Here is a 13,099-nt window from a genome sequence, read left to right as displayed (position 1 = left end):
ATTATAATAAATGTATGTGTAAACTTTATAAAGTCCCTAAAAAATTACTGCTATATTAAGGCTCTATACCACCAAGGGAGGCAGAATAGAAAGAAGGGCATGAAGATTCATAAGTGGGAGAAAAAACTCAAAATACTGATTACTGTATACTTTGAGTACATTAAAAAACTTAAATACATTACAAGGAGTAAAGAGTAATTTACCAGAATGTTAGTGGTAGTGTCAAAGGACAAAACAACTTGAAACACTTAATTGGCTTTACTTTTGATTCTACAATTGGGAACACTTATTCTGTTTTATGGGATGAAGGATTGCCTGATTCCAGAATAGAAAATAAAGCCAATTAAGATCTTTAAATTGTTGCATGGGTTGGGAATTTAGCTCAGTGGCAAAGCACTTGCCTAGAACATGCAAGGCCCTAAGTTAGATCCTTGGCCCTGAAAAAAATGAATAAATAAATTGTTGAAATTTTTCTTTGAGCAGTAGTTAGAATCACAGAATTACCTTAATTGTCTTACAAACATTTCTGTAGAGGCTGTGAATATAGCTCAGTGGTAGAGCACTTGCCTAGCATGTGTGAGGTATTGGGTTCCATCCTCAACATCACAAAAATAATTAAAGGTATTATGTCCATCTACAACTAAATATATATATATTTTTAATTTCTATGAAAACATAATTATTTTCCATCAGAAAGAAGTTTTAAAATTGCATATATTTCACTAAAACTTTTGAACTCATAAAAATGTGTATTGTTTAGAATTAAATGAAACATTCTACTTTCCTCTTCTTTAGAATACTTTCCTGCTTGGTTATTGTTAAGGTAGACAGCATCTGGCCAGTCACAGTGGCATACGCACACCTGTAATCCCAGTGGCCCATGAGCTTAGGGCAGGAGGATCGTGAGTTCAAAGCCAGCCTCAGCAAAAGTGAGGGGCTAAGCAACTCAGTGAGACCCTGTCTCTAAGTAAAATGCAAAATAGGGCTGGGGATGTGGCTCAGTGGTTGAATGCACCTGAGTTCAATCCCTAGTACCAAAAAAAAAAAAAAAGGTAGAGAGCATTTGAAGAGAACTCTGTCTCATTTTCTTTCAGTACTGCCAAATGTCTTTCTATTGGATTGTCTTCTCCTACTGTCTTAAAAAAAAAAAAAAAATCCTCTGGGGCTCTGTGTGGCTCAGTGGTAGAGTGCTTGCCTAGCATGTATGAGACACTGGGTTCGATCCTCAGCACCACATAAATATAAAATAAAGATATTGTGTCCCCCTAAAACTAAAAAAAAAGATAAGTATTTTTTAAAAATCCTGCAATTTTCCAAAAGAAAGTCTTCCATTTGTGTCCTTAGTTTGATTTCCTTTTTCCCCACAAAACTTAGCCCCATTTGTTGTGGCCTTTCTAGCACATTTGCCTGTTCTTTCTTTGGATCCTTCCCTGAAGACCAATGGCATTGAGCCTCTTTTTGAGTGCTTGCTTACTGCTCATGTGTATGTCTTCTTTGAAGAAATAACTATTCAAATCCTTTGCTCATTTTTTTTATATTATTATTTTTTTTTTAGTTATCGGTGGACACAACATCTTTATTTGTATGTGGTGCTGAGGATCCAACCCGGGCCGCACGCATGCCAAGCGAGCGCGCTACCGCTTGAGCCACGTCCCCAGCCCCCTTTGCTCATTTTTAATTGGGTTATGAGTTTTAACAACCTTTATGTGTTCTGAGTACAAGTCCCTAATCAGACATATGGTTTGCAAATGTTTTCTTCCATTCTGTGAGTTGTCTTTTCACTTTCATAATATCATTTGAAACACAGAAGTTTTTAATTTGGATGAAATCCAATTTAGTCCAATGAAGTCTATTTTTTCTTTTGTTGCATGTACTTTCTGTGTTATATGTAAAAAGGCTTTGTCAGATTAGACAAAGTTCATGAAGATGTACTCATGTGTTTTTTTCTGAAAGTTTTATAGTTTTAGCTCTTAAAGTTGGATCAAAATTGATTATGAATTAATTTTGTGTTAGTGTGATAGCTACTTCATTCTTTGGCATGTGGCTACCCAGGTGTTTAACCATTTGCTTAAAAAAAAAAAAAAAGTTCTTTTTCCCCATTGAATTGCCTTGGCACCCTTCAAAAATCAATTGACCACAAGTGCAAAAATTGTATTTTTGGATTCTCAATTATTCTGTTCTATTGATCTAGATGTCTTTCCTTGGGCCAGTCCACATTATCTTGATTATTTATAGGTTTGTAAGAAGTTTTAATATCTAGAAATATAAATCCTGCCTATCACTTCTGATTTGGAGCACATTACTTAATTTTTTCAGTTTCAATTTTATTGTTCGTTTAATAATGGTTGAAAAAAAAAAGAATAACTCCCTGAGGATATTAAAAAGTTCCTAAGCTCCTAGGGGAAAACTGATTGTTAGGTAGCCAGAAAATAAGTGTCCACCATTATCATATTTTAACCCATTTAATCTATCAAGTATAACTTGGCCCAGAGAACTCATTTCTGCAAGCCAGTCAGTCAGTGCCAGCCCCTCATTTGAAAGCCAGCAACACATTCACTCCACATGGTACTATAGAAAAATACTGCTTTGTTAATCAGTTTAGGAAATACTACATATTTCATTTCCTTTGTAGAGGTTCATAATACTAGCTTTGGTTCACTAGGAAACAGACTGAGATGGAAATTTGTATGGGATAGCTTCCTAGAGAGTGCCTTTTATAACAACACCTGTAAGTGTTTATGGGACCTGCACGAATGTGTTCAAGCAAGGGAAGCTAAACTGGGCAGGAGAAGTTTAAGGGCCATACACTTGCCAAAGTGCCCTCAGCCAATTCCACAGAAAGCCCTGCAGCTGGAATAGCCTTTCAGAATTGTTCTGGGAGAAAACACAAAGCTTTGATACCCTCTTCTGAAATCTCTCCAGTATGTCACCAACTCTAGAATTCTCCCACTTAACTCTCTCTTCAACCTGTCAACACCTCATAATCTCCATGCCAATCTCCTTAATGCAGGCTGTCATCACCCCTCACCTTGAACATTGCTTCAGCCTCCATCATACACTCCTCCTTCCATCTCATCCCCACCAAGGCAGAGGATGACCGCTAAATGTAAATCCATCCTGATTCCTCATCTCCCAGCCACCTGCCCCACAGCCCCACTGCCTCTGCTTATGACACCTCCATGACACTCCTGGTTTGGGAATGTGGCTCAGAAGGTCCTTTCTGTTTACTTTTTAAATCTCAGCTCTCACCATGGCTCTCTCCCTCCTGGTGGCCATCCTGTTTTCTCTGTCTTCAAGTATCATAAGATGGGACCCTCAGGTATAGAGTCAGATTTCATTAAAACGCAGGACAAGTCAGATAGGTAGAACTTCTGGGAAAATGGGAGCAGCCTGGGGCACGTATGTAAACTGTCTCCACTGCTGAGTCCCCTCTCCTGGTGGGCCTGTGATGAGGCAGGACAATGGCTAAAAGCAGGGTCCCTCGGACCAGACTGCCAAGATGCTTAATGTTTTGTCTCGGTTCCCTCACCTATAGAAGTGGAAGTAATAGTAGTACCTCCCTTACACTAAGGATCAAACAAGTTTGTGTAGGTCAGACACTCGGGACAGTCACTGACAAGCAGTGAGCACTGTGTGATGCTTCTTCCCACTCTTGTCAGCCAACTGCCTTCCCCATTGTTCTTTCTAATGCTTATGGATTCTGGTAATTAACGGCTTTGGTTTACTCATGGCTTCTGCTCCCTCATGGCATCTGAAAATTACTTTCTCTGCGTGTGAGTTTTAGCTTCTACTCCAGTTTGCCAATTACTCATCTACCTCTTGAAACTTCCCAAATTCCCTACGTAAGAGAATGTGATTGGCCCAGAAACTCGCTGCAATCCCTCAAAGGCAACCCACTGCAGAGGCAGAGGGCTAACATTAGCAGCTCCTGAGGCTGCTCCACTCTTGTGGGGGTCAAAGAAGGAGCTTTTCAGAGACCTGAGGGTGGAGCTAGTATTCTGGGCCAGAATCTATGGAGTCTATATGCATTCACATGAACTTGAAGCTCTGTGCTGCCTTTGACTTGTATGAGTATCTTGACCTCTACAATTCCAGTTCTTTTTTAAAAAATTCATCTTCACATATTTTGTACTGAAATGGCGCTTAAAATTTTTTTTTTAATTTCTAACTACTGTTGGTTTTTTTTTTTTAATTTCTAACCACATTTTCTTCCGGTCTGAACAATACTTCCACTGTACAAATATTTTGCCTGAATTTGGGGGTAATAAAATAAAATTTCTAGAGGCTGGGTGTATAAGTTCAATGGTAGAATGCTTGGCTAGCATGTGGTTTGATTCCCAGCCCTGAAAAAAAACCTAAAAATGATTTTCTTGGATTGAAATTTCAATAAAATTTCATGCAAGTTTTTTTCTCTTTGTTTTGTTTTGTTTATTTTGTTTTTTGTTTGTTTGTTTTTGCTTTTTGGTATTGGGAATTGATTGAATCCAGGGGCACTTTACTACCAAGCTACATCACTAGTCCTTTTTAATTTTGTTTTTGAGACAGTGTCTCACTAAGTTGCTAAGGCTGACCTCAAACTTGCAGTCCTCCTGCATTAACCTCCTGAGCCACAGAGATCACAGGCATGGGCTACCGTAAGTACTGTCAATGTAAGAAATTTTCAATTTATTTAAAGCAAAAAAATACTTGCAGATTACTACTATGCTGCAGTTATTTCTTCAATTTTCCATGTTTTTTTAAATAAAATAACTATTTTATTTGATAAGATACATTCAAAGGGGTTTTTTTTTTTGTTTGTTTGTTTGTTCGTAATAGGAATTGAACCCAGATCACTTAACCACTAAGCCATATCCCAAGCCCTTTTCAATTTTTATTTTGAGACAGGATTTCACTAAGTTGCTGAGGCTGGCTTTGAACTTATGATCCTCTTGCCTCAGTCACTGGGATTAAAGGCGTATACCACCATGCCCAGCCAAAGAATAATTATTAGAAAGTCAGACAATTCCATATACCTCTAAAACCTCATTGAAAATATACTGGCATTGGATTGATCATAAGTGCCACAAGAATAACTTTATTATATTTATGCTTTTGTTATTTTATGTGTATGGTAAAGAATCTATGATAAAACATATACATATACACTAAATTTTAAAATATCTGTACATGTTAAATAAAACAAAAAAAGACAAATGATTTCATATAATGTGATGTGTGTCTGTGCCAGTTCATATATTACTTCCATATGTAACAGGGGTTCATTTAATGCTTCAACAATATCCCTTGTGGCTTTGAAATTTACATGTTTTTTTTTTTTTCTTTTTCCAAACTTCTTCTCCCAGGTCTTCTTTTCCCTAACATTCTCCTTCCTGATGGTCTCCTCCCTGATCTGTTGATATTATTTTTCTTAACCTTTTGCTCCCTGATCTTCTTTTCCCTGATCTTCTCCTTCCTGATCTCTCATCCCCTAATCTCATTTTCTCTGAATTACCTCTTTAAAAACCCCCGTGTTCCCCATAATGGGCAAAATCAAAGTTTTGGGGACAGGAGTTTTTTTCCTTTTTTTCAAAACCATGTCCTCATTATTGGATTGGCATGGGACAAGACCCAACCTTTTGCAATACATATATACATATTGAAAAACAATTAAAATGCTTATTTAAACTGGGTGCCAGCCTGTAGTTTCAGTGACTCAGGAGGCTAAAGCAGGAGAATTGCAAGTTCAAGATCAATATCAGAAATATAGCAAGTTTGTCTATCAAAATAAACAATAAAAAAGAGGCGTGGAATGTGGCTCAGTGGTAAAATGTCTCTGAGTTCAATTTCTAGTACCCCCCCCCCGAAAAAAAGTGAAAAAAAAAAACCTAAAACATTAATACCCTGTTTTTTAAAAATACCTCTGTTGTGTTTAGAAAAACTGGAAGGATTATCCAGTGATTACCCATATGTGTACAATATATTTATCCATTCTGTTGCTGAACACTTTGAGTCATTTCCAGTTTTTAGTAATAATAAGCAAAACTGCTATTAAAATTCCAGTACAAGTCCTTATAGAAATAATTTTATGTCATGCTTTTAATGGTGCTTTTGATGAACAGAAGTTTTAAATTTTGATGAAGTTCTATTTATCAATCTTTCTTTTTCATGGTCAATTCATTTGTCTTAGTTATAAATATTATGCTTAGTCCAATTCCACAATATATTCTTTAATGTGTTTTTCTGGAAGCATTATAGTTTCATCTTTCATATATATGTCTATGATTTAGTCACAAATTAATTTCTGGGAATGTTATAAAGTACAGCATGTTATAAGGGTCTTTCATGTTAATATTAAGTTGTTCCTTTTATTGAAAAATATTCATTCTATTGCCGAAAGCTCCGTCCTTGTCCCTGATGCCAATCCAGTAATGAGGACAGTTTTGAGAAAAAGGAAAAAGAAGGTTTACTGCTTTACTAGTAAACGAGAAACACAGGGGTCTCCTGTCTCAAAGGCTGTGATTCTGCCCATCCATGTGATTCTGCCCATCCATGTGATTCTGCCCATCCATGCAGGAACAGAGGGTTTTTATAGAGGTGATTCAGAAAAAAAAAAATGAGATTAAGGAGGAGAGATCAAGAAGGAAAAGATCAGGGAAAAGAAGATCATGGAGGAGAAAGTCAGGGAGCAGAAGGATGAAAAAAGAAAAAAATGTAAATTTCAAAGCGACAAGGGATATAGTCAAGTGAACCCGTTACAATTATTTTCCCACTAAATTGCCTTTGTAACTTTATTGTAAGCAAGTAATCATATATGCATGGATGTATTTCTGCACTCCATTTTATTCTATTGATCTATTTTTCTGTCCTATGCCAATATCACATTATTTTTATTACTCTTTCAGACTGCTTTAGATTAATTTTGATGTCTAATAGCTTAGTTCTTCAAGTAAATTTTTCTTCCACAGTGTTTGACTATAATAGATATTTTGCCTTTATCATATAAACTTTTAAACCAGCTTGTCAATTTTTATTTTAAAAGCCTTATGAGATTTTTGTGGAATTGCATCACATGTATGGATGAATTTGGGGAAATTTATCACTTTTTTTTTGCTTTCTTATTTTTAGTGCTGGATATTGAACCTGATATGCTAGGAAAGTGCTCTACCACTGAACTACATCCCCAGCCCTAACAATTTCTTAATAAATTAAATGGAGAAAAAACAAGTTATTTGCATTAGAAACAAACCAGGTATTGGGTTACAAGAATAAAGACCCAAGGCACCAAAATATATTAATCATTAATATTTTTTCCTTTGTTTAAGTTTATATATGACAGTGGAATGCATTACAAATCTTATTACACATATAGAGCACAATTTTTCATATCTCTGGTTGTAGACAAAGTATATTCACACCAATTAGTGTCTTCATACCTGTACTTTGGATAGTAATGATCATCACATTCCACCATCATTAGTAACCCCATGCCCCCTTCCTTCCACTCCAACCCCTCTGCCCTATCTAGAGTTCATCTATTCCTCCCATACTCCCTCTCCCTATCGCACTATGAATCAGCCTCCTTATATCAAAGAAAACATTCAGCATTTGTTTTTTTAGGATTGCCTAACTTCACTTGGCATTATCTTTCCTAACTCCATCTATTTACCTGCAAATGCGATGATTTTATTCTCTTTTATTGCTGAGTAATATTCCATTGTGTATAGATGCCACATTTTTTAATCCATTCATCTACTGAAGGGCATCTAGGTTGGTTCCACAGTTAAGCTATTGTGAATTGTGCTGCTATAAACATTGATATGGCTATGTCCATGTAGTATGCTGTTTTTTTAAAGTCCTTTAGGTATAGACGGAGGAGAGGGATAGCTGGGTCAAATGGTGGTTCCATTCCCAATTTTCCAAGAAATCTCCATACTGCTTTCCATATTGGCTGCACCAATTTGCAGTCCCACCAGCAGTGTATGAGTCTACCTTTTTCCCCACATCCTCGCCAACACTTAATATTGTTTGTATGCATAATAGCTGCCATTCTGACTGGAGTGAGATGAAATCTTAGAGTGGTTTTGATTTGCATTACTCTAATTGCTAGTGATGGTGAGCATTTTTTCATGTACTTGTTGATTGATTTCATATCATCTTCTGAGAAGTGTCTCTTTAGGTCCTTGGCCCATTTATTGATTGGGTTATTTGTTTTCTTGGTGTTTAGCTTTTTCAGTTCTTTATATATCCTAGAGATTAGTGCTCTGATATGTGAGGGGTAAAGATTTGCTCCCAAGATGTAGGCTCTCTATTCACCTCACAGGTTGTTTCTTTTGCTGAAAAGAAACTTTTTAGTTTGAGTCCATCCCATTTATTGATTCTTCGTTATTCTTGTGCCACAGGAGTCTTATTAAGGAAGGTAGGGCCTAATCCCACATGATGGCGATTAGGGCCTATTTTTTCTTCTATTAGACACAGGGTCTCTGGTTTTATTCTTAAGTCCTTGATCCATTTTGCGTTGAGTTTTGCACATGGTGAGAGACAGGGGTTTAATTTCATTTTGTTGCATATGGATTTCCAGTTTTCCCAGCAACATTGATGAAAAGACTATCTTTTCTCCAATGCATGTTTTTTTTTTTTTTTGCACCTTTGTCTAATATAAGATAATTGTAGTTTTGTGGGTTACTCTCTGTGTCCTCTATTCTGTATCATTGGTCTACCAATCTGTTTTGGTGCCAATACCATCTTGTTTTTGTTACTATTGCTCTAGAGTATAATTTATGGTCTGGTATAGTGATGCCACCTGCTTCACTCTTCCTGCTAAGGATTGCTTTAGCTATTCTAGGTCTCTTATTTTTCCAGATGAATTTCATGACTGCTTTTTCTATTTCTACGAGGAAATTTGATTGAATTGCATTAAATCTGTCAAGTGCTTTTGGAAGTATGGTCATTTTGATAATATTAATTCTGCCTATCCAAGAGCAAGGTAGATCTTTCCATCTTCTAAGGTCTTCTTTAGTTTCTTTAGGGTTCTGTAATTTTCATTAAATAGATCTTTTACCTCTTTTGTTAAGTTGATTCCCAAGTTTTTTTGTTTTTGTTTTTGTTTTTTTGAGGCTATTGTAAATGGGTAGTTTTCCTTGTCTCCCTTTCTGAGGATTTGTCACTGATATACAGAAATGCCTTTGATTTATGGGTGTTGATTTTATATCCTGCTACTTAGCTGAATTCGTATACTAGTTCTAGGAGTTTTCTGGTGGAACTTTTAGATCTTCTAGATATAGAATTATGTCATCAGCAAATAGTGCCAATTTGAGTTCTTCTTTTCCTATGTGTATCCCTTTAATTTCTTTAGTCTGTCTAATTGCTCTGGCCAGTGTTTCAAGAACTATGTTAAATAGAAGTGGTGAAAGAGGGCATTCCTATCTTGTTCCAGTTTTTAGAGGGAATGCCTTCAGTTTTTTCTCCATTTAAAATTATGTTAGTCTGGGGCTTTGCATAGATAGCCTTTATGATGTTGAGATATGTTCCTGTTATCCCTAGTTTTTCTAGTGTTCTGAACATAAAGGGGTGCTGTATTTTGTCAAATGCTTTCTCTGTGTCTATCTAGATGATCATGACCATATGATTCTTATCTTTAAGTCTATTGATGTGATTAATTACATTTATTGATTTCCATATGTTGAATCAACCTTGCATCCCTGGGATGAATCCCACTTGATCATGATGCACAATCTTTTTGATATGTTTTTGTATTTAATTTGCCAGAATTTTATTGAGAATTTTTCATCTATGTTCATTAGAGATATTGATCTGAAGTTTTCTTTCTTTGATGTGTCTTTGCCTGGTTTTGGAATCAGAGTGATATTGGTCTCATAGAATGAGTTTGGAAGTGCTCCCTCTTTTTCTATTTCATGAAATAAATTGAAGAGTATTGGTATTAGTTCTTCTTTCAAGGTCTTGTAGAACTCCAGTTCTACAAAAAACTGTAGAGCTGTATCCATCCAGTCCTGGGCTTTTCTTGGTTGGTAGACTTTTGATGGCATCTGCTATTTCATCACTTGCAATTGATCTGTTTAAATTGTATATATCATCCTGATTCAATTTGGGCAAATTATATGACTCTAGAAATTTTTCAATGTCTTTGACATTTTCTATTTTATTGGAGTACAAGTTTTCAAAATAATTTCTAATTATCTTCTATATTTCTGTAGCGTCTGTTATGATATTTTCTTTTTCATCACGTAAGTTAGTGATTTGAGTTTTCTCTCTCCTTCTCTTCATGGCTAAGGATCTGTCAAGTTTGTTTATTTTTTTCAAAGAACCAATTTTTTGTTCTGTCAATTTTTTCAATTGTTTCTTTTATTTCAATTTCATTGATATCAGCTCTGATTTTAATTATTTCCTGACTTCTGCTTTTGGTGTTGATTTGTTCTTCTTTTTCTAGGGCCTTGAGATGTAATGTTAAGTCATTTATTTGTTGACTTTTTCTTCTTTTAAGGATTGAACTCTAAGAGGAACTCTAAGTTCCTCTTAGAACTGCTTTTATACTCCCAGAGATTTCAATATATTGTATCTGTGTTCTCATTCACCTCTAAGATTTTTTTTATCTCCTCCTTGATGTCTTCTATAATCATTGTTCATTCAGTAGCAAATTATTTAGCCTATAGGTATGGAATGGATTTTATTTTTTATTTTATCATTGATTTGTAATTTCATTCCATTATGATCTGATAGAATGCAGGGTAGTATCTCTACTTTTTTTATATTTGCTAAAAGTTGTTTTGTGGCATAGTATATGGTCGATTTTAGAGAAGGATCCATATGCAGCTGAGAAGAAAGTGTATTCTCTCTGTCATTGAAGGATGAATTATTATTATTTTATATATATATATATATATATATATATATTAAGTCTATGTTATTGATTGTATTATTGAGTTCTATAGTTTCTTTGTTCAGCTTTTGTTTGGAAGATCTATTTAGTGATGAAAGAAGTGTGTTAAATTCACCCAAAGTTATTGTGTTGTGGTCTATTTGACTCTTGAACTTGAGAAGAGTTTGTTTGATGAACATAGATGCTCCATTGTTTGGGGCATATATATTTATAATTGTTAAGTCTTATGTATGAAAGATGATATATCATGAGCTTTGTAATGTTTTGAACAACCAATAAAAAAAAAAGTCTTGTTGGTGTATGGTTTCCTTGAGCAGTATGTAGTGTCCTTCTTTATCCTTTTTGATTGACTTTAGTTTGAAGTGTGATTTATTTGATATGAGGATGGAAACCCCTGCTTGCTTTCTCAGTCCATGTGAGTGGTAAGATTTTTCCCAACCCTTCACCTTCAGTCTGTGGATGTCTTTTTTTATTAGATGAGTCTCTTGGAGGCAGCATATTGTTGGGTATATTTTTTTATCCAATCTGATAGTCTATGTCTTTTGATTGGTGAGTTTAGGCCATTAACATTCAGGGTTATTATTGAGGCATGATTTGTATTCCCAGATATTTTTGTTTATTTTGGGTATTTAACATGACTTGGTTTCTCTTCTGATTAGAATTTCCTTTAGTGTAATCCCTCCCTATGCAGATTTTCACCATTGTTTTTCATTTCCTCTTCTTGAAATATTTTGCTGAGGATATTCTGTAGTGCTGGTTTTCTAGTTGTAAATTCTTTTAACTTTTGTTTATCATGGAAGGTTTTTATTTCATCATCAAATATAAAGCTTAGTTTTGTTGGATATAAAATTCTTGGTTGGCATCCATTTTCTTTCAGAGCTTGCTATATGTTGTTTCACGATCTCTTTGCTCTGAGAGTCTGGGTTGAATAATCTGCTCAGATATGAATTGGTCTCCCCTGATAGGTGATCTGATTCCTCTCTCTTGCAGCTTTTAAGATTCTATCCTTATTCTGAATGCTAGGCATTTTCATTATAATGTGTCTTGGTGTAGATCTGTTGTAAATTTATACATTTGATGTCCTGTAAGCTTCTTGTATTTGGTTTTCCAATTTGTTCTTCATACTTGAAGAAATTTGGGAAATTTTCTGATATTATCTCATTAAAGAGGTTGTGCATTCCTTTGGTTTGAAACTCTGCCTTCCTCTATCCTAATAACTCTTAAATTTGATCTTTTGATGCTATCCCATAACTCTTGGATGTTCTGTTCATGGTTTCTAACTATCTTCACTGTGTGATCAACTTTATTTTCCAGGTTGTATACTCTGTCTTTATTATCTGACATTCTTTCTTCCAAGTGATCTAGTCTGTTAGTTATGCTTTTTATTGAGTTTTTATTTGATTTATTACATCCTTCATTTCAAGGATTTCTGACTGTTTATTTTTTCCAGAATCTCTATCTCTTTCTTAAAGTAAGCTTTTGCTACCTGTATTTTCTCTCTTATCTCATTGTTGGATTGGTGTTGGGCTTCTGGACCCTGCTGGTGTCCCTCAGAGAATGCTACAACATCCTGGATCTGGGTCCTGCACAAGTTGGTGTGGATGAATCTGGGCCGCTGGGCTTGACCTCCTCCCGTGGGTCCCATGAGGGCTGGTGTGGGCTGTCTGGGCTAGATCTCGGTTCCCATGGTAGTCTGTTGGTCAGAAGGGACAGTCCTGCACCAGAGGCTAGACTCTGGTGGGTGTCTGCCCCGCCAGGGGAGGGGTGAACTGGACCTACTGAAAGCGTGGGTCCTGCAAGTGTTGATGTGGGAAGTCTGGGCTGGATCTCGGCTCCTACAGTGGTCTGCTGGTAGGAAGGGATGATCTGAAATTTATCATCTTAATGATATTGAGTCTTCTAATCTCAAAATGTTACTGCTGCATACCTCTATTTAATTAGATCTTTAATTTCTCTTGGTGATATTTTGTATTTTTTATTGTAGAAGTCTTGCATGTCTTTGATTAACTTAATTTCTGGGTATTTGGAGTTATTCTGTTCTATTGTAAGTAGTAATTTTAACAGTTTTATTTCTTAATTGATTGCTGCTAATATGTAAAAGCTTAATTTTTTCTATTTATCTGGTATCAAGTCATCTTTGCTAAACTCTACTTACTATTCTAGAAATTTATCTGTAGACTCAACTAGATTTTTACAAGTATCCAATTATGTCATCTGTGAATACAG

The sequence above is a fragment of the Callospermophilus lateralis genome, chromosome 5 (assembly GCF_048772815.1).
Source record: "Callospermophilus lateralis isolate mCalLat2 chromosome 5, mCalLat2.hap1, whole genome shotgun sequence".
NCBI lineage: Eukaryota > Metazoa > Chordata > Mammalia > Rodentia > Sciuridae > Callospermophilus > Callospermophilus lateralis.
The sequence above is the reverse complement of the archived record's forward strand: the minus strand, read 5'-3'. Positions refer to the sequence as shown.